Below are 19,244 nucleotides of genomic sequence, written 5' to 3'. Positions count from 1 at the left end.
AGAGAGAGAGAGAGAGAGAGAGAGAGACAGAGAGAGAGAGAGAGCCAAGTCATTTTCATCCTTAGAAAGCATTTGCTACGTGCCTAGCACCCAATTGTGTGAGATTATCAGCTGGATTTGATCCCCCCATTACATATTTTTCCTTGCTGCTGTTACTGCATAGGGCCTAGCTTTCAGGCAGAAGGAAACAGGGCAGTGTTACTGCTTACAAAGCTGGGTGCCATTGGCCAGCTCTGAAGCCTGAGCCTTCTGCCTGGTGGCATTAGCTCTCCTCTTCTCTAAGCTCTTTTATTATATTTCCTGGCTAGTTCTGACCGGCTCCACAGGCACCCAAGCCTTCCTGCTTGATACATGCTGGAAAGCAGAAGGGTGAAAACTTGTTCTAAGCAATAGGTTAAGCTTACTTGATTGTCAGGATTGAATACAAATCAAATAAAACTGAGGTTTTGGGTAGGGGGTCATTTAAGACCAGAGACTGTCTCAGAGATAGAGAGATCAGGGAAAAATAAAAGACCTGGAAGGGGAGAATGAAGGAAAAGAGGGTGCAGATAAGGAGCACAGTAGTATATTTTCTTAATAATCCATATCCCCACTGTGTTCATTCATTGCGAAGCTCCATTTCCCATAGAAACACTCTGTCTGTGTTGCTGACACTGACCAGCAAGCAAAATTAGGGAAGGAATAAAGCAAGCTGCTCATTAACATTGGGAACAGCTCCTCTAAAATTAGCATAGGGCACAAATTGACATTTATCAACCTCCAGCTTTGAAGATTTGGCATGATCTCAGAGAGTATGCTGGGGACCACTGCTGGCAGCAGAGGGCTACAGTAGGTGGCCTTCAAATTGGTGATTTTAGTGTCGATGGTGGTACCATGAGGGTATCTCTGGTTTTGGCATGGTTTAACCTTTTATTTTTATGTAATTACCCCAGACATTGGTCCACCTCATTGATATATTAAGAGAGGCATGGTGTCTAGAAATAGAGAAGTGGCTTTGCAAGCTACTGGTCAGATGATATCTGTAGTATCAGGTTCAATTCTAGGAAGAACACTTGGGGAATGATATTGATAAACTGGAAGATATCAAGAGATGAAGATGAGAGATCCTCTGGAGAGCCAGAGGTGATTGGGAAAGTGAAGGGTTTCAATATCACACCTTAGGAGAATCATTTAAAAATTGAAGTTGTTTATTTAGCCTGACGAAAAAAAGGCCTTAATGATTTAAACTCTTATGGGAGAGATATCTCCTCTCTGAGTTCAAATGATAGGTATATGCTGCCAAATATATGTTTACCACAATGCAGAATTTATGGATGTAAAAACCCAGGTTTTATTATTATGCTCAAGCATAGATCCAGGCCTCAGCGAAAATGGAATCATTAGGATTCTTAAAAGGCCTCTTATAGGCAAAATTACATCAGAATGACAAAGAAATAATTCTTTTATATATCACAATCTTGTATATTCCTCTTGGGTCATCAGAATTAAAAGGCAGATCAATCCATAATCCTGTATTTCCTTAATATTCTAAATGTCCTAAATAATTCCTAAATGTCATAAAAGTTGAACAAAATCATAATCTCATACATTCTCCAAGGGAACAAACCCCATGGGTAAACTAAGTCAGGTTACAGACTAAACTACATTTAGAGGATTCACAAATAGACTGAGGAGGAAGAAGATTTATATGTTACCAAGGAGTCAGGGTTGCCTGAGATTCTTCTTTTGGTTTTTTCTTCTCTCTCTCTCTCTCTCTCTCTCTTTCCCACGCCCCTTCCCTCCCTCTCTCTCTCTCTCTCTCTCTCTCTCTCTCTTCCCCCCCCCCTTTTTTTTTTGGAGAGAAATTGGAGTTACATGACTTGCCCAAGGTCACAGGCCAGTTTTTGTGTTAAGTGCCTGAGGTCAAATTGAACTCAGGTCCTCCTGACTCCAGGGCTGGTGCCCTATTCACTGTGCACCTTGGCTTCTTAACTAAGGGATGCTTAAGACTCTTAAATAAATTTTTACATCCCATGGGACAGCTTTTGTTTAAGTGACATTAATATTAAAAGACTTTGTTACCTAAAATTTGCAGGAGGAATGGCCCTGAGTCCCACATAATAAAAGGAAATTTTAAAAATCCCATAACAAAGCAATACAAAGTACTTTATAAATACTATCTCATTTGATCCCCACAAAAACCCTGGGAAGTAGCTGGTATTATTGTCCCCCCTTTTTAATAAAAGAGATAACTGAGGCAGACAGCAGTTAGGCAACTTGTCCAGGGTCACATAGCTTATAAGTGTATGAGGCTGGATTTGAACTCAGGTCTTTCTTACTCCAGATCCAGAATTCCATCCACTGTGACACCTCCTTGTATTCACTACTTTCAAGGGCTATCACTTCTCAGTTTGGCCAGAGGGCAGAACTAGGAACTGTGAGGAGAGGTTGAAAAGAAGCAGATTTCAGTTTGACCTAAGGACAAAAATTTCCTAACCATCAGAGCTGTCCAAAAGTGATAGCAGTAGCCTCAGGTTTTTAGCTCATTGAAGGTCTGCTACCGGTAGCAGAGCCTAGATAGCAACTTGAGAGGTAGGTTGTAGGGCGAATTTTTGTTCAGTTCCAGAATCCTTCTTGAGATTCTGTGATTTGATGTCTCATCTAAAGTATGTTATAGTGAAAAATGTTAGATTTGGAATCAAGAGATTTGACCTCTCAGAGCCTCAGTTTTCTTCTTTGTCAAGTGGGGACAATAATACTTACACCCCCTAATTCATAACATTTAGGATTCGAATAACAACAGGAACAGCTAGCATTTATTTAGTGTTTGAAGATTTGCAAAGCTTCTCCAATTCAACTTTTTTTTATTTTTTGTATTCTCATTTGATCCTCACAACTGTAGGAGGGAGGTGTTATCTTGAACCTCATTTTGCAGATGAGGAGACTGAGCCAGAGTTTAATCTACCTGTCCAGTGTAGTAGCTGGTAAGTGTCTGATTCCAAGGGCTTCCTCACTCCTCCAAGGCTCCTTCCCTACACCCTGGAAGTAACCAGAGAGATGATCTAGTCCTACAATTGTGGAAACTGAAACTCAGAGACATTGTTATGAAGAAGAAACATCATAAACCTTAGGGGGCTGTGTAAATGTGAGCTATTAAGAGTCCCTTTCTCTTAGGAACAGAACTTTCTTTAAAGGACTATATATTGGTCCTTTGAATTGCAGGGTCTATACCTTTAGTCAGTGACTCAGGGAGACGTTACCAAATAACATTGATTTTTTTTTCTTTTTGCAGCTGGTTTTAAATGGTGGGATAGGAAATCCTGTGGCCTGGTATGGGAAGACTCAGTAGATATAGGTTCTAGTGCTGACTTTGTCATCAACTTTCTATGAGACTTTGACCACTCATTTATCTCTCTGGACCTCAGTTTCCCAAACTGTAAAATGAAGGATTAGAGTAGATGACCCCTAAGATCCCTTTTGGCTCCTATGTGGTATAGTGCTATGATCATTTGTGTAGAACATCCATCCATCCACCCATCCGTTTAAACCCTCACTACCAGCTATCACCAACACAAGGTTGGATCATGGGATTTCAGGTTAGAAAGATCATAAAGATCATCAGTTATAAAGACATAATTTATTTGGATCATCCAGTCCAGCTCCTCTTTTTGTAAATAAGGAAAGTGAAACCTAGAGAGGTGAGATGAGGTCAGGCGAGGTAACTTCTCTGGGGTCCCTTAGAAAACAGAAGAGAGCCAGGCTTTGAACCCAGGTTGTCTGGCTATCTTTCTAGGTGTTGTTTGTCTGTACTGTACTATTGCCCACTACTTCTTCTCCCCTTCCCCGTCCAGTAACATATGCCTTATTGGGACCTATATTGCCCCTTTGTGTCTACTTTGTGCCAGACTATTCTTCATGTCCATTTTATCCCAATTTCACCTGGCAACAGATATTAGGGGCCAGAGGGATGCTTACAGTTTGATTTGTCCTGGACTTCTCTCTCCCAAGGATAACTTTTCTGAGAAGCTTTTTTTTTCTTTTTGGAGGGGGGAAGGTAAGGCAATTGGGGTTAAGTGACTTGCCCAAGGTCACATGGCTAGTTTTTGTGTTGTGTCTGAGGCCGAATTTGAACTCAGGTCCTTCTGACTCCAGAGCCGGTGCTCTATTCACTGTGCTACCTAGATTTCCCTGGGAAGCTTTTTTTTACCCCTTTTTCCAGAGGCAACTGTGGGGCAGATGGGTTCTTTGATGCCACCCAAGCAGCCTAATGACACAGTAGCATTGACCATGATTTTCCACCTCTGCTGAGGCTTCCTTTAGTGACCTAGAATTTCTGAAACAGCGTCTTTTTTGAGCTCATCTCTGGCTTGGGTTGTATAGGAGCATTGTGGGGATTCCTGGAGAAACTAGCCTCAATAACTACGGAAGTTCAGTCTTCTCTGAGGCCTGGATGAGAAGATATGGCAAAGGGAACATGGGTCAGGGAGGTCTTTATGGAATAGGTAAGAGTTTAGCTGGACCTCCGAAGACTGATTGAAATTTAAATAGAGAGGAGGGGAAGAAAACATTCCAGAGCTAAAGAAAGCCATGTAAGCAAAGGCTGAGGCAATTCTCACATTTCAAAGCATAGAACAGAAGGTCAGGAAGGAATTTTCCCCCCTGTATGCTCAATGTTATGCAATCAACAAGAGAGATTCAGGGAACATTTTGCTACTTAGAAAAGTGCTAGGCAGAAAAGTAATCTAGGCTTGTGCCTATTTAGGACTGATGAATAGAGCAGGGGTGTGGGGTTCGGGGATTTTCCCATCACTAGTTATATCATTGACTTGCAATGTGACCTTAGGCCAGCCCCAGAACCTCTTTGTTCTCAGTTCTTCCATTTCCAAAATGGAATTGATCTTACTTGTTACCTGCCTGTTCTATGAAATCCTAAGGATGAGATAATGTCTGTAAAGCAAAAAGTCTTAGGAGAAAAATGCTACGGAAATAGAATGGAGGATGACGATATTCCTGAATGTTTGAACCATTTGGATAGATGCCCTTCCATTCCTCAAGAGACTATTTATTAATTGCATACTGTACATTGATCTAAAAAGGGGGATTGTGGCTTGTACCACAGAGCAACTGAGGGACTGAAAAGGACTTTGTGATTAAGAAATTCTGAAATGGCTTTTGGAAAAGTCTTGGGCATAAAAAGACATTTCAGCATTCAGTGTGTGAGTGTGGGATGCTTATCCAAACATGAAGATTTGAGAGATTGACTCCCCATCCTCAGCCATTACTTAGATGGCTGTGATGGGCCTGTGTGAAATGGTATCCAAGCCCTGATTCCCAGGTGCCAGAAAACAGCTAAGACTATGGATTGGGTGCATATCATTGCTAGGGGTTATTTGAGGGTCCACCCTTGCCTGAGGATTGGTTTCCAGTGGGGGTGGTTTGGATTCTTGTTATATAATAATCAGAAAAGTAGATATCAATTAAGTTAGGGTTCAAGGGACTTGGAAAGTAAACATGACTCTGTATAGAGACCTGAGAGAACCAATTGATTTACGGAATGGGAATGCAGTGCTGGGATAGGGCGGGAAGGGGGTGTGTTCCTTGGATGGATCACCCTCTGATCATTCATGTTGTCACTAGGTAACTTTAGAGTGTCTAGCATTTAGGGATAGGTTTGAGTGAAACAATAACTGACTTGAAACAAAATCCAGGGTGGAGGTGGGGGGTTCAAATAACACTGGACAATATGACATCTTCTTGTGCCTTAAAAGGGCTCCTATCTCCTTAAACAGAACTGACATTTTCAACGTATAGGGAGCTTAGAGAAAGACTAAGAAGAAAGACAAACTTCATATCTGCTCTCTGGTCTGCACACGGTTTAAATTCACACCACTATCATGCATTCATGCATGCATGCATTCCTTCAAACAAGCATTTACCAAGAGTGCATTGTGGGAAATGTAAAGATAAATAAGACAGTCTCTGCATTCAAGTAAGCTGTGTCTGTGCTTGAGGGAAGCATCCCACAAATGTTCTTTCAAACTGAATTTAAATCCTGTTGTCTTAGCACTAGAATTTCAGTGCCTCAAATAGAGGCCACATTTCTATTCCTTTTTTATGCCCCACAGCATGCACCCTAGGGCTGGGTACACAGAACAGTCATTTCCCAGCACATGTGTCAACATCGAGCACTGACCCAACTCCCCCACTTCCACAACTCCCCCACTTCCACCTCTGCGAAGCCTGTGAAAACCGCTCTCAGCTGTGAGAGTTGAAGGCTGACTTTTCTTGCTCCCCTTCCTCCCCTTAAATTAGTGGATAGCATGGCAAATATCCTTTATTGCTGCCTGCCTTTCATATAGCACTCTCTCCATCCTTCACTTCTATCCAGCAAACATTTAAGTAAAACTACCTTGTACAAGGGACTTGCAAGGTACTGAGAATATTATACAAAGACATAATGGAAATAGACCCTCCCTTCAAGGAGCTTACATTCTAACAGGACAAAAAAAAACAACCCTGTGTACAGGGTACATACAAGGTAATGTAAAAAATAGCCAACAGCAGGGAGTCCTGATAACTAGAAGCATCAGAAATAGCCTTTTTATCAGGAGGGGGCTCTTGAATTGAACTTTAAAAGAAACTAGTGATTTTATGAGGTGGAGGTAAAGAGAGAGTGCATTCCAGACATGGGCAAAGGTACAGGCTGAAGATGCAAGATCATATGCAAGGAGAAGCTAACCAGACAATTCGACTGGAATGGAGAGTATAAGAAAGAGAATGATATAGAATAAAACTCGGAAAGTAAGTGGGAGCCAAATCGTGGGGAGCTTTAAATGCCAGGCTGGAGGATTTTGTATTTTATTCTAAAACAGAAGTTTGCAACTTTTTGTGTGTCATGGACCTATTTGGTAGTTTGGTAGAGCCTGTGGGTCCCTCCTTGGAATATTTTTTTAAAAATCATAATGGAAGAAAATTATAAATTTCCGTTAAAGATGAGTGAAAATCAAGTTCTTTTTTCTCATTCAAGTCCACAGACTCTTGAAATCTATCCAAAGATCCTTTGGGGGTATCTGTGGACCCCCATGTTAAAAACCTTTATTATTTAATAGGAAATCATTGAAGATTTTTCAATTGGAGGGTAATTTAGTCAGATCTGTGTTTCAGGAATATCAATTTGTCAGCTTTGTGGAGGATGAACTGGAGGGAGAGTTGGTGCAGGGAGGCATTTACCTCCAAATAGGAGGTATTTTCTGTTTCATTAAAGAAAAAAAAAACTGGAACCAAAACCAATGCAGCCAAGATTAGCAGGAAAACAAGAAACTAAGGGGAAAATTTTTACAGTTAGTGTTTCTGATAAAGGCCACATTTCTCAAATATATAGGGAACTGAGTAAAATTTATAAAAATATGAGTCTCTCTGCAAGTGATAAAAGGTCAAAGGATATGAACAGGCAGTTTTCAGAAGAAGAAATCAAAGCTATCTATAGTCATATAAAACAAATGTACTAAATCACTTTTAGAGAAATTCAAATTAAAATATTCTGATTGTTTTAATCCACCAATAAGATTGGCTAACATAACAGAAAAGGAAAATGATAAATGTTGGAGGGGATGTGGAAAAATTGGGACACTAATGCACTGTTGGAGCTTGTGAAATGGTCCAGTCATTCTGGAGAGCAATTTGGAACTATGCCCAAAGGGCTATAAAACTGTGTGTATCCTTTGACCCAGCATTACCACTACTAGGTCTTTATCCCAAAGATCCAAGAAAAAGGAGAAGGACCTATGTGTGCAAAAATATTTATAGCAGTCTTTTTTGTGGTGGCAAAGAATTGGAAATTGAGGGGCTGTTCATCAATTGGGGAATGGCTGAACAAGTTGTGGCATATGATTGTGATGGAATACTATTGGGCTATAAGAAATTATGAGCAGGATGGTTTCGGAAAAAACTGGGAAGATGTATATGAACTAATTCAAAGTGAAGCAAGCAGAACCAGGAGAACACTGTAAACAGTAACAACAATATTGTAAGGATGATCAATTGTGAAAGACTTAGCTACTCTGATTAATACAATGATCCAAGACAGTTCCAAAAGACTTATAATGAAAAATGCTTTCTATCTCCAGAGAGAGAACTGATGGAGTCTGAGTGCAGATTGAAGCATAGTTTTTTTTTTCACTTTCTTTATTTTTCTTGCTTATTTTTTTGCAATATGGCTAATATGGAAGTGTGTTTTGCATGATTTCATGTGTATAGTTGATATCACATTTCTTGCCTTCTCAATGGGTAAGGAAGGGGCAGGCAGGAGGGAGAGAATTTGGAACTCAGCTTTTAAAAAAGTGAAGGATGTTAAAAATAAATAAATAATGATTTTTTTTTTCATGAAAAACTGGAACTTTTGGCCTGTCTCTTAACAGGTTGCTGACCCTTGTAATAGATTTAAGAAGTGTGCACTGAGTAAACAATTTTCCTCATATTCTACCAAAAAAAAGTATGGCCTTAAGACCAATCTTGGCAGGGTATTTAAAGTCCAAAGCAGGTAACTAAAGCTTTCAAGGGCATTGCACCTGCAGGAAAAAAAAAGTCAGGTGTGTGACAAAATATGAAGCTTATCCTTAAGGTTTCTGTTGGCTGTAGAATGATCAAAACAGGTTATAGATTTTAATAACTGATCACATCACAGAAAAGAGCTAGATGTCCAGATTCTTATTGAGACTGAAGCAAATTGTCAGCTCTAAATAGCTCCTTACATCACCCTTTCTTTAAACCAGCAAACCTGTACTTTGATTATTGGTTGATCCAGCAAGCATTTAGAATCACAGCAGCAGAAGGTTTAGAGAAGAAAGGAATCTGGGAGATTTTCTAGTCCAGCTCCCTCATCTTCTTATGCCCCTTTTGTGGTGGTGCCTAAGGTGCCAGTAGCAAATGTGGACATAGGCTCTGATGGGATCCCACCAGCAAGGAATTCTAGTAGTGTGACACCTTCCTTTCTCACTGTCTCCGTTTCTGTCTGTGTGTGTGTGTCTGTCTGTCTGTCTCTCTCTGTCTCTCTCTGTCTCTCTCTCTCTCTCTCTCTCTCACACACACACACACACACACACACACACACACACACACGGCGAAATCTGTCATCAACAGCAAGGTTCCTCCACCGTGACAGCAACACAGGAAGCAAGTTAGTTAACAGGGTGGGGAGTCACTTGTGGTGCTTTTCAAGTGTCCATTCTACTATAAGGCTGATGGGGCTGGTTCTCCATTGAGATTCAGATGATAGCATGTTCAGTGCTCTGCTCTGATATGGAGTGCTGGTGATGGAAGGAAGGGGCAAGGGAGGAAGGGTGGGGTCTTCTGATCTGCCTGGTGTGAGAGAAGGAATGACAGTGATCAGCAGAGCAGCTGTGCCCCACCTTCAGTCCCTTTCTGGCTGAAGAGAATTAAAGGACTCAGCCAGCCTTGGGAGGTGAAGACCTGTTCTTAGTCAGAAACCTTGATAGTATTGCTGAGAGGAAATTTCAAAATTTTGAGAAATTGCTTCTCATTCCTCCACTCCTATATCCTCCCTCCCCAGGTCACACATGTCTAAACGGGGGTCAGTACAAGAATATTTTCTATTTAAGAGAAAAATGCAGGCATGTGCCCCGGTTTGCTTGCCCCATTGGAGAATAAAAATGACCAAACCGTAGCTGTCCAACTTTATCTCCCACTATTCCCCCCAGTTCAAATCTGGCCTCAGATACTTACCAGCTGTGTGACCCTGGGCAAGTCACTTCACCCTGTTTGCCTCAATTTCCTCATCTGTAAAATGAGCTGGAGAAGGAAATGGCAAATCACTCCAGTATCTCTGTCAAGAAAACTCCAACTGGGGTCATAGACACAACTGAAATAACTAAACAAAGAGGCTAAATGAGACACAGAGTGGCATAATGGGTAAGGAGCTGGCCTTGGAGGCAGGAAGACATATTGCCTCTGACAGATATTGGTTGTCGGTGCTCTTACCTTCTTATACTTAACCTCGAAATGCTAAGTCTGTGCAGCTAAGACTAAACTGAAGAGAAGATGCTGATCTCTATTGAGAGCTCCCTAGGCTAATGAAGTCACAGATCAAGAGGCCTCGATATTTAGTGGTTTGGCTTAAATCTGTATCTGGTGATTTCATTGGCATTCCCAGTGCAGAAATGTCCTCTTCTGGGACATCTCTGCTACTTATCGGTAACTTAGTCCTGCAGAGTGGCTTTCTGGGCACTAAGGGTTTCTGATTCACCCCCAGTCACATGGTGAGTGTCAGAGACAGGACCTGGGCCCAAGTCTCGATCTCTGCAAGGCAATGTGACTCTTGCTACCCTGAATGCTTCTTAGGAGACAGTAAATACTTGGATTGAAATTAGAGATGTGATCTCAGGACTTGATGTAGGAATAAAGAAAACTGATCAGGCTAGATTGCTTCCTGCAGCCTGAAATCTTTTGATAAGAAAAGTTCATAGAAGGAAACTCTGACAACTGGGTTACCTAAGTTAAATGATGAACCTGTATCAACCCCCAAAGTTCCTAAAAAACAACTAGAGGTTATATATACACATCAGACATCCTGTTCCTCAGTTCATCCTATCCTGGTAGATTGCTTCACATTGGATTTTCATGGTAAAAGTTTCCATGCTGACTGGGAAGGGAGGAGGAGACTTGGTTCTGCTGCTAGCTGTGTGACCTCGACCAAATTACTTCATCATTCTGGGCCACATCTATAAAATGAGGAGTTTGGATGGACTAAATGACTTTTCAGATTCTTTTCACCTCAGACATTCTGAGTACTAAGGTCCTTTCCAACTTGGATATTCTACATTGTAAGGTGCCCTCTAGCACTAGCCTATGTTCCTTCTGTCTTTAATGTTCTATGTTCTAAGGTCACTTCCAGCTCTGACATGCCTTATTTTATGATTCTAAAAGTCTATGTTCTAAAGTCTCTTCTACCTCTGACATTATACATTCCTTCTTCTAAGGCAGCGGCTCTCAAATTTCTCCAGACTTCTTAACATTCTTAAAAATTCTTTAAAAAAAATTCCAAAGAGATTTGTTTTTGTGAGTTACACCTATCAATTTTTGTTGTATTAGAAATTTAAACATCTTAGTATCATTATGACAATAGTGTTGATCTCACTAACCCTCTGAAAGAGTCCTGGGGATCTCTAGGGGTCCCCAAACCAAGCTTTGAGAATCTCTGTTCTAAGGTAATTTCCAGCTCTTAGCTTCTGTTCTAACCTTAACATTCCATGTTACAGTTCCTTCCTGCTCTGACATGCTACATTTTATGTTATAGAACCCCATCATTCAGACATTCTAATTGATTAGCTCAGAGTACCTTTCTCTCTTCTGACCTAAAGATTTCTCATCACAGGAGTTTTTTTCTGGTGAGGTTGGGGAAGCCCCATGGACTATCTGTGGTAAAAATAAAGAGAAGAGGTATTTGGGCCCCTTCCTCTGGAACCTCCCTTTGGTTCAGGCCTTGTAAGGCAGGAAGTGGCACAGAGGAGCAATGTGGGCGTGTCTTTACCTTCATTGATTGTGGCATCTGTTGGTTCAGTGACAACTCAGTTTCTTTCCATCCTTCTGTTTTTTCAAGCAAAGTATATCTGAGGCTGTAAAGTAACTGGAAAGTGAACTCAAGAGTTTGCTAATGGTGGAGATGTACTTTCTTTTGGGGAAGAATTGAAGATTGAAGAGATTGGTCATCTTCATAATAACTCATTTTTTTATAGTGCTTAATGGTTTCTGAGGTCCTCAGTACAAGGGAGGTAGGAAATATATGTAAATATACCTCTAATATTTTACAGATGAAGAAACTGAGTCATGGGGCTTATATAACTTGGCTTAGGTTGCACAGATAGTGAATATCAAAGCTGGAACTTTATTCAGCCACCTATCAAACCAGTTATCAAAACCATCCGTCAAACAGCTATTGTGTGCCATATGCTGGGGATACAAAAGGAAGGGAACAAATATTTATTAAGTACTTATGTGCCAATAACTACACTAAGCACTTTATAAATATTATCTCCTTTGATCATCACAACGAACCTGTGAGGTAGGTGCTATTATTAGCCCCATTTTTATAGGTGAGAAAACTGAGGGAAACAGGTAAAGTGGGTTAAGCCTAGGGTCGCAAAGCTAGTAAGTCTCTGAGGCCAGTTAGCTGGGTGGCACAGTGGATAGAGCACTGGTGCCCGGAGTCAGGAAGATCTAAGTTCAAATCTGGCCTCTGACACGAGTGTGTGACCCTGAGCAAGTGATTTACCCTGTTTGCCTCAATTCTCTCATCTGAAAAATGAACTGGAGAAATAAATGGCAAACCTCTCCAGTACCTTTGCCAAGAAAACCTCAAGAAGGAGTCACAAAGAGTCAGACACAACTAAAACAACTGAACGGCTTCCTGACGCTAGGCCTGGTGCACTTTGCCATCTAGCTGCCTTAAAAAAAATGAAACTGTTCCTGTCCTCAAGGAACTCACATTCAGTGGGGGGGAGATATAGAATATGTATAATGATAGTTAAATATAAAATATGCACAACGTGTATACAAAGTAATTTCCAGGGAAATGGCACTAACATCTTGGGGAATAGAAGGTAGTGATCAAGTTAGTTTGCTATAGGAAGATTCTGGGATGAAGGAGGAGAACATACCAGGTATGGCAGGCAGCCTATGCGGTCGTGGAGGTGGGGAAATGGATTGTTGTCAGGGTGGGGGGAATAGCAAGTGAGCCAGGTTGACTAGACAGAATGAAGGAGAGTCATGAGAAATAAGCCTACGAAGGGAAGCTGTGATGTCCTGTAAGAGTCAAAGAAAGGAGTTTGCATTCTCTCCTAGAGGCAAGAAGAAGCTTCTGGAGCTTCTCGAGCAGGGGATGACATGATTGATCTGTGCTTTTGGATATTAATTTGTCACCTGTGTGGAGGATATATTGGAGAGCCATGGGATTGGATGCATGGAAACCAGTAGCCTGGCCAAGAGGTCAGGGTGGTGGCTGAATGGAGAGAAGGTTCTTTTGACCCTCAGTCCAATGTCCTTTTCACCATGTAACTCAGGGCTACATCATATAACTGTTTATTTACTATGAATACCAGGAATTTCGATCATTTGGGAATTCACGAGCATAGTCGGATTAGCCATTTAATCAAGAATAGCATGTAAACATTTCACCACATCAGGACTCCTAGCTTTTCATTCCACCTATGTCATTGCCTAGCTATATGGTCTGGGCTAAGTAATTTCCTTTGTCTGGCCTCATTTTCTTCACCTATAAAAAGAGATGATTAGACCAAATAAGTCCTACAACCCTTTCTACCTTTAACAGTTTCTGCATCTGTAGCGTCCCCTCTAGGTTTCCTCCCTTTAATGTGTTCTCTAAAGTTGGGTCCCTGGGAAGTGACTGTCCCCAGGGTATGTAGGTCTGCATTCCTAAAACTATAATTCACAAGCTCCCACTAGTATTTTTACTTTTTAATCATTAGATGGAGGACATAATTAGCACAAAACAAAGGCATTTACTGAGGTGCCATTATAAGAACAGTAGAGACAGTTAGGTTGTCCACTAGGTAACACCACCAGCCTGGGAGTCAGAAAGACTTGAGTTCAAATCCAGCTTCAGATACTTCTTAGGTATGTGATCCTGGACAAGTCACTTGACCTCTTTCAACCTCAGTTTCTTCTGTAATCCCCATCTGTAAAATGGGGATTATTATAGTGCGTACCTTGAAGGGAGGTTATGAGTAGCAAATGAAACACATGTATACACGTACAGGTGTACAGCTCTTTGCAAGATAGTATATGCTAGCCATTATTATTTCAAACCATTCTGCCCGTAAACATGGGGCCTACTCTCTCACAAATATATTAGTAGGATGATTGGGCGTATCTATGGAGTACATTATTAGAGAGGCATTTACTTATGGAACACGTGTGACCAACACAGCTCTGATACGGCAAGGTCCTGTTATCCACCTTTTTTGTGGTGTGCTCACTTCTTTCCCCCTGGATGCATCATCTTTCCTAGGCATGTCATTATGATGGTCTCCCCAGACCTTCCCCCCTACTGGGTAAGGTCTTCTCCTGGGCAAGTAGTTCCAACGGAAAATGCCAGGGCTAATGGGGAGGAGGAAGGAGAATCCCCTTTCCTCCACTGGGCAAGGAGTTACTACCTTTCAAGAGCTGGGTTCTTCTTCTACAGGTAGCCCATTTCTCAACTGCCAGAATTCATGTTTGTCATAGCTGTCTCCTACATCGCCTTGTATGCCAGAGAAGTATATCTTGCTTTTTAAAGAGCCACTGGGGCATGGCTGATCCTTTGGCCATCAGCGTCTAGCTGCTTTTCAGTTCTATCAAGTTTGATGGAAAGATTTCTTCACACGTTGAGAAGGAGTAACTAAATGTTGGCACTTCTTTGCATTTCATTTAATATTATAACATCACAGGAAAGACAAATACATAAATAACTAGAATACAAGGCAGAATGAGAGAACAAGATGTCATTAGAGCGATAAGAACAAAAGACCATGGGTGTTCAGAGGAGGGAGATTTCATATTTGGTTGTTGGACTCAAGGCAGACTTTATATAGGAAGGAACATTCAGTCTTGGTCTTGATTGGCGGCGAGGTGGGGCAGTGGATAGATCGCTGGCCCTGGAGTTAGAAAGTTGATGCTCAGTCTTGTCTGACTCTGCATGACCCCATGGGGTTTTCTTGGCAAAGATGATGGAGTGGTTTGCCATTTCTTTCTCCAGTATGTCCCCATTTTACATATGAAGAACTGAGGCAAATGGGGTAAAGTGACTTGCCCTGGCTCACACAGAGACTAGGTGTCTGAGGCTGGATTTGTACTCAAGAAGACGTCTTCTTGACTTCAAGCACGGCACTCTGTCCATGGCACCATGACACCACCTAGCTACCCCAGAGTCAGAGAGACGTGAATCCAAATCAGACCTCAGACACCTACTATCTGTATGACTCTGGGCAAGTTACTTAATCCCTGTTTGCCTCAGTGTCTTTATCGTAAAATGGGGGGTTAAAAATGAAAGAATAATTGTAAAGCACTCGGGACAGTGCCTGGTACATATTAAACCCTAAATGTATATGTGTATATATATACACATACATACATATATGTGTATGTGTGTATATGTATGTATGCTAGTGATTATTATTATTTGACCTAAGGAGTTAGAATTGGTTTTGGGAAGATATTCTAGGTCAAGGAAATTAAGAGCAAAAGCACAGAGATGGGATGAAAGGTAATCACAAGTAAATGATTTGGTCTGGACAGAGTTTAGGGTATATGGAAGGGAATAAGGGGAGAGAAGTTTGGAGAGGTAAATTGGGGCCAGAACATGGAGGGCCTTGAATGCTTAAGGAGTTAGGACTTAATTTGGTGAATATTGACGAGCCATTGAAAAGCTCTGAGGGACATGATTACAGTTCACTTCAGAAAGATTATTATGCCAAGAAGTTCAGTTTCTGGCTAATAAATCAATAAATAAAATAAGTTTGGCAACTTGCAAAAACAGGGGCAATCCATGGTGAAAGAGCAGGAGTGATCATCAGGAAAGCTGGATTCTATGGAATGTGAATTTAATGGAATATTATTGCACTGTGAGAAATGGGGAAAGGCATGAATTCAAAGAAATCTGAGAGACTTGTATGAACTGAAGCAAAGGGAAGTAAGCGGAGATAGGAGAATAATTTACATACTAACTACAATATCATAAAGAAAGGCAACTTTGTAAAACTTAAGAGGCAGATCAACAGGTCACAACTCCAGAAGACTGATTCTGAAACAAGTGTATTTCCCACCTATTGGTAGAGAAGGGATAGATTATAGATACAGAAAGAGACACGCATTTTTAGACATGACCAAAGTGGGAATTTTCTTTGTTTTATTATACTTGTTATAAGGGAAGGTTTTTGTTTGGGGACAAGAAGAGTTTTGGGGGAGTAGGAGTTAATTTTTAAAAGAAGATAAGAAAGAATATCAATGAAACATTATAAAAACATATAAAAATAACAAAAGGAAGTTCAAAAGGGGGCACACGAAAGAAGGTTAGTGTATATACTACGTATTAAATGTAATATATACTTAGAAAAATCTGTACATAATAGATTTATAGTTTCATATATAAACATCCTTTTTCTCTCCTTTGATTATGGAAATGTTCTTGTTTATTGATGTTTGTCAAGTTTATAATTTTTTAAAGAATTTTTTAAAAGACTACAATTTTTTTTTTCTGATACTGATTCTTATAGCAGCACAACCCTGGGCAATTCACTTTACCTCTTGGGGCTCATTTCTTCCATCTGTCAAATGGAGAGAGATTTCTATCTTCCCTGCCTAAAAGGGCTGTACATGTGATTAACAGGACTGTAATTTCTTTGGAAAGTCACAAGGTTTACATAGCCATACACTATTATTTGTTTTAGGGAGCTGGATGATGGTGTTGAGGCAGGGAATTGCTATTGTGTCAGTGTGTGGAATTCCCAGTGTGAAAATTCCCTCCACTAATGCAGATTATCTGCTGGTTTGTAATTTGTTCTTTTAAGAGTGCTTGGGATACCGAGTGGTTAAGTGTGTGTCCAAAGCAGAACTTGAATTCAGGTGTTCCTGATTCCAGCACTGGCCCTCTATTCACTAACCTGCATTAACTCTCATTCTTATTATTATTTATAATTTCTCCTTTTCCAAGCTTCAGAGGTTAAAAGATTTTTTAATTATTCATAGCAGAATCCTTGAGCACACTAGTTTCCTACCTCAAAGACAAGACTTTTCTTTTCCCTTTTATCCCTTCGAGTATACAAAATAGGGGATTTTAATACAAAACAATTGCTAATATGTCAGCAAGGCTGGAACTCTGGGGCCAGGATTTCTTCAGTCCCACAGCCAAGTTCCCACAGCACCCTTGTTGACCAAGCCACTGTCCTTTCTCCTACCATGGTCAGTGGCGACCGCTAGAGCTGGTGCTGAAAATGTATCACCAGCCCTGTCGTCTATGTAACCAAGGATACTTAGGTTCCCCGAGCTGTGCCAGACCACGGCGTCTGACTTGCCTATTAAGACAAATCTGTACCCTCCCACACATGGAGAGACTGCAGCTTTGCTGGGCCCATTCCATGTGCAAATGGTAAAGAATATGGATCATCTTCAGTCAGAAGCTTGCACAATAGCTCGGAAACCCAAGTAAGAAAAATAAGCAAGACCATATAGGCATTCCTCACTTTGGGCAATAGCCAAAGATTGCTGGGTAAAGTTGATTAGAGCAGTTGAAATGATTTATATGCTGTACAGACTCTGTGACCTGGCCTTCAAGGTTCCAGCCTGCCTTTGTAGCCTTTTTCATATGTGTGTGTGTGCACACATACATGTGTGTGTCTATACATATACATGGATATATGTGTGTATCTTACCTTTTACACACTCTCCATCTCAGGTAATGAGAATATGACCCATTCCTCCGATTTTGTTCCACTGCTTTCTGCCTTGGAGTTCTCTTACTCTCGAGGACTATTCCCCAAGCCTGTAATTACTCCCTTCTCATTTCTGCTCATCTAATTCCTGCTTTCCTTTTTGAAGGCTCAACTAAATTGCCATCACTTCCAATGGAGCATTCCTTTGATCTCTACAGCTGAAACTATTCTCTCCCTCATCAGATTTTCCCACAGTACTTTGGGTCTCCCTGTTGCCATGTGACAACCTAACTAAAAGCTACCTCCTACTCACTGGCATATGGGTCAAGTCCATCTCTAATAGAATATAGGTGCCTTGTATCAGTAACTGTCATTTTTTATCTTTTTATTTCCACCATACCTTGAGCAAAGTGGGTACTTAATGACTGCCTATGGAATTTAGTGGGATTTTCAAGTTTTGTTTTTTTTCCTCTTTTCTGGACATATAAGCTAAATTTCTCCGGTCTCCCCCAGGTGGTTAGCAGTTGTAAATGATCTCCGAAATGATTCATAGGAGCAGCTTTTACAAAGAGCATGAGAATCCTTTATATGTGTGTGTATACATATATTGGGACAGCTAGGTGGTGCAGTGGATAGAACACCAAACGTGGAGTGAGGAAAACTCATCTTCCTGAGTTCAAATGTGGCCTCAGACATTCACTGGTTGTGTGACTCTGGACAAGTCACTTAACCCTGCTTGCTTCAGTTTCCTCATCTGTAAAATGAGCTGGAGAAGGAAATGGCAAACCACTCCAGTATCTCTGCCAAGAAAACCCCAAATGGGTTCACAAAGAGTCAGACACGACTGAACAACAATGCATAGGTACACACACTCTTAATTTATCTGTTTTGTAAATTTATTCATTAATTCACTCATTTATTTATTGGCTGTCAACACAGGATCCTAGCTATTTCAACCACAAGCACCCCCACCCCACTCCCTGTTTCACAGTTTTAAGTTTTGAGGCCATGAGGTTAAGAGACTTGCTCCACAACACACAGCTAGTGAAGCAGACTCAAACTCAAGTAGACCTAGGATCAAAAAACCAGGGCCTCTGATTCCAAATCCAGGCAGTGCTCTTTTCATTTCTTTCCTCAAGGACCATTCTGGTTTAAACAAAAAACAATTGAAAGGTTTGGGGAAACCCAGGAGAAGAAACGAAGTATCTAGAAGAATCAGAGAAGGCCTGCAGGGACCTTAGAAGTAGTTCAACTTTGTTTTATAGGTGAGGAAGAAGGAAATAACCAGCCGAACCAGTATTAGTGATATGTCCTGGTCTGCTGACTCCCAGGCCAGGGAGGTCTCAACTTCACCAGGCTGCCTCCCATTTCCCTGGATGTCAGGTTACCCAGTGGGTGGTGCACAGAGGACAGGAAAGGAGAAGCTGTCTCTGAACATCATATGCCCTTGTTGGGTTGTGGCTTTTAACTGTTACCACAGTTCACAACAGGAAGGTGTACTCACACAAGCACTTAAGGATGAAATAGTTCAGTCATCTGTATGGGGTTTAGGAAGACTCTTTTCTTCATCAGGTCCAGAGGCTGTTGGCCTTTCATTTGGCTGGTCCCAAAGGGATATGGGTTCAGGACTGCCAAGATATCAATGTACCCTGAACCTGCTTTGGCTTGGCCTCAGCCCACTGGATTCTGTCTGTTCTCATGTGGGTGACTGGGTTTTTTTCTTTTCTTTTCTCCCTTCTTTTTCTCTCTTTCCCTCATTCCTTTCTTCTTTCTCCTTCCTTCCTTCCTTCCTTCCTTCCTTCCTTCCTTCCTTCCTTCCTTCCTTCC

At 41.1% G+C, this 19,244-nt stretch overlaps 1 protein-coding gene across 1 annotated transcript in view; it reads left to right on the top strand.

The window, feature by feature from the left end:
• Positions 1-19,244, top strand: part of CYFIP2 (cytoplasmic FMR1 interacting protein 2) — a 143,066-nt gene that overhangs the window by 3,574 nt on the left and 120,248 nt on the right. The gene's annotated exons all lie outside the window — the stretch shown is intronic.

This window comes from Petaurus breviceps, unplaced genomic scaffold, assembly GCF_028583685.1.
Source record: "Petaurus breviceps papuanus isolate PSGF00001 unplaced genomic scaffold, PetGlider_PUasm1.0 551, whole genome shotgun sequence".
NCBI lineage: Eukaryota > Metazoa > Chordata > Mammalia > Diprotodontia > Petauridae > Petaurus > Petaurus breviceps.
The sequence above is the reverse complement of the archived record's forward strand: the minus strand, read 5'-3'. Positions and strand labels throughout refer to the sequence as shown.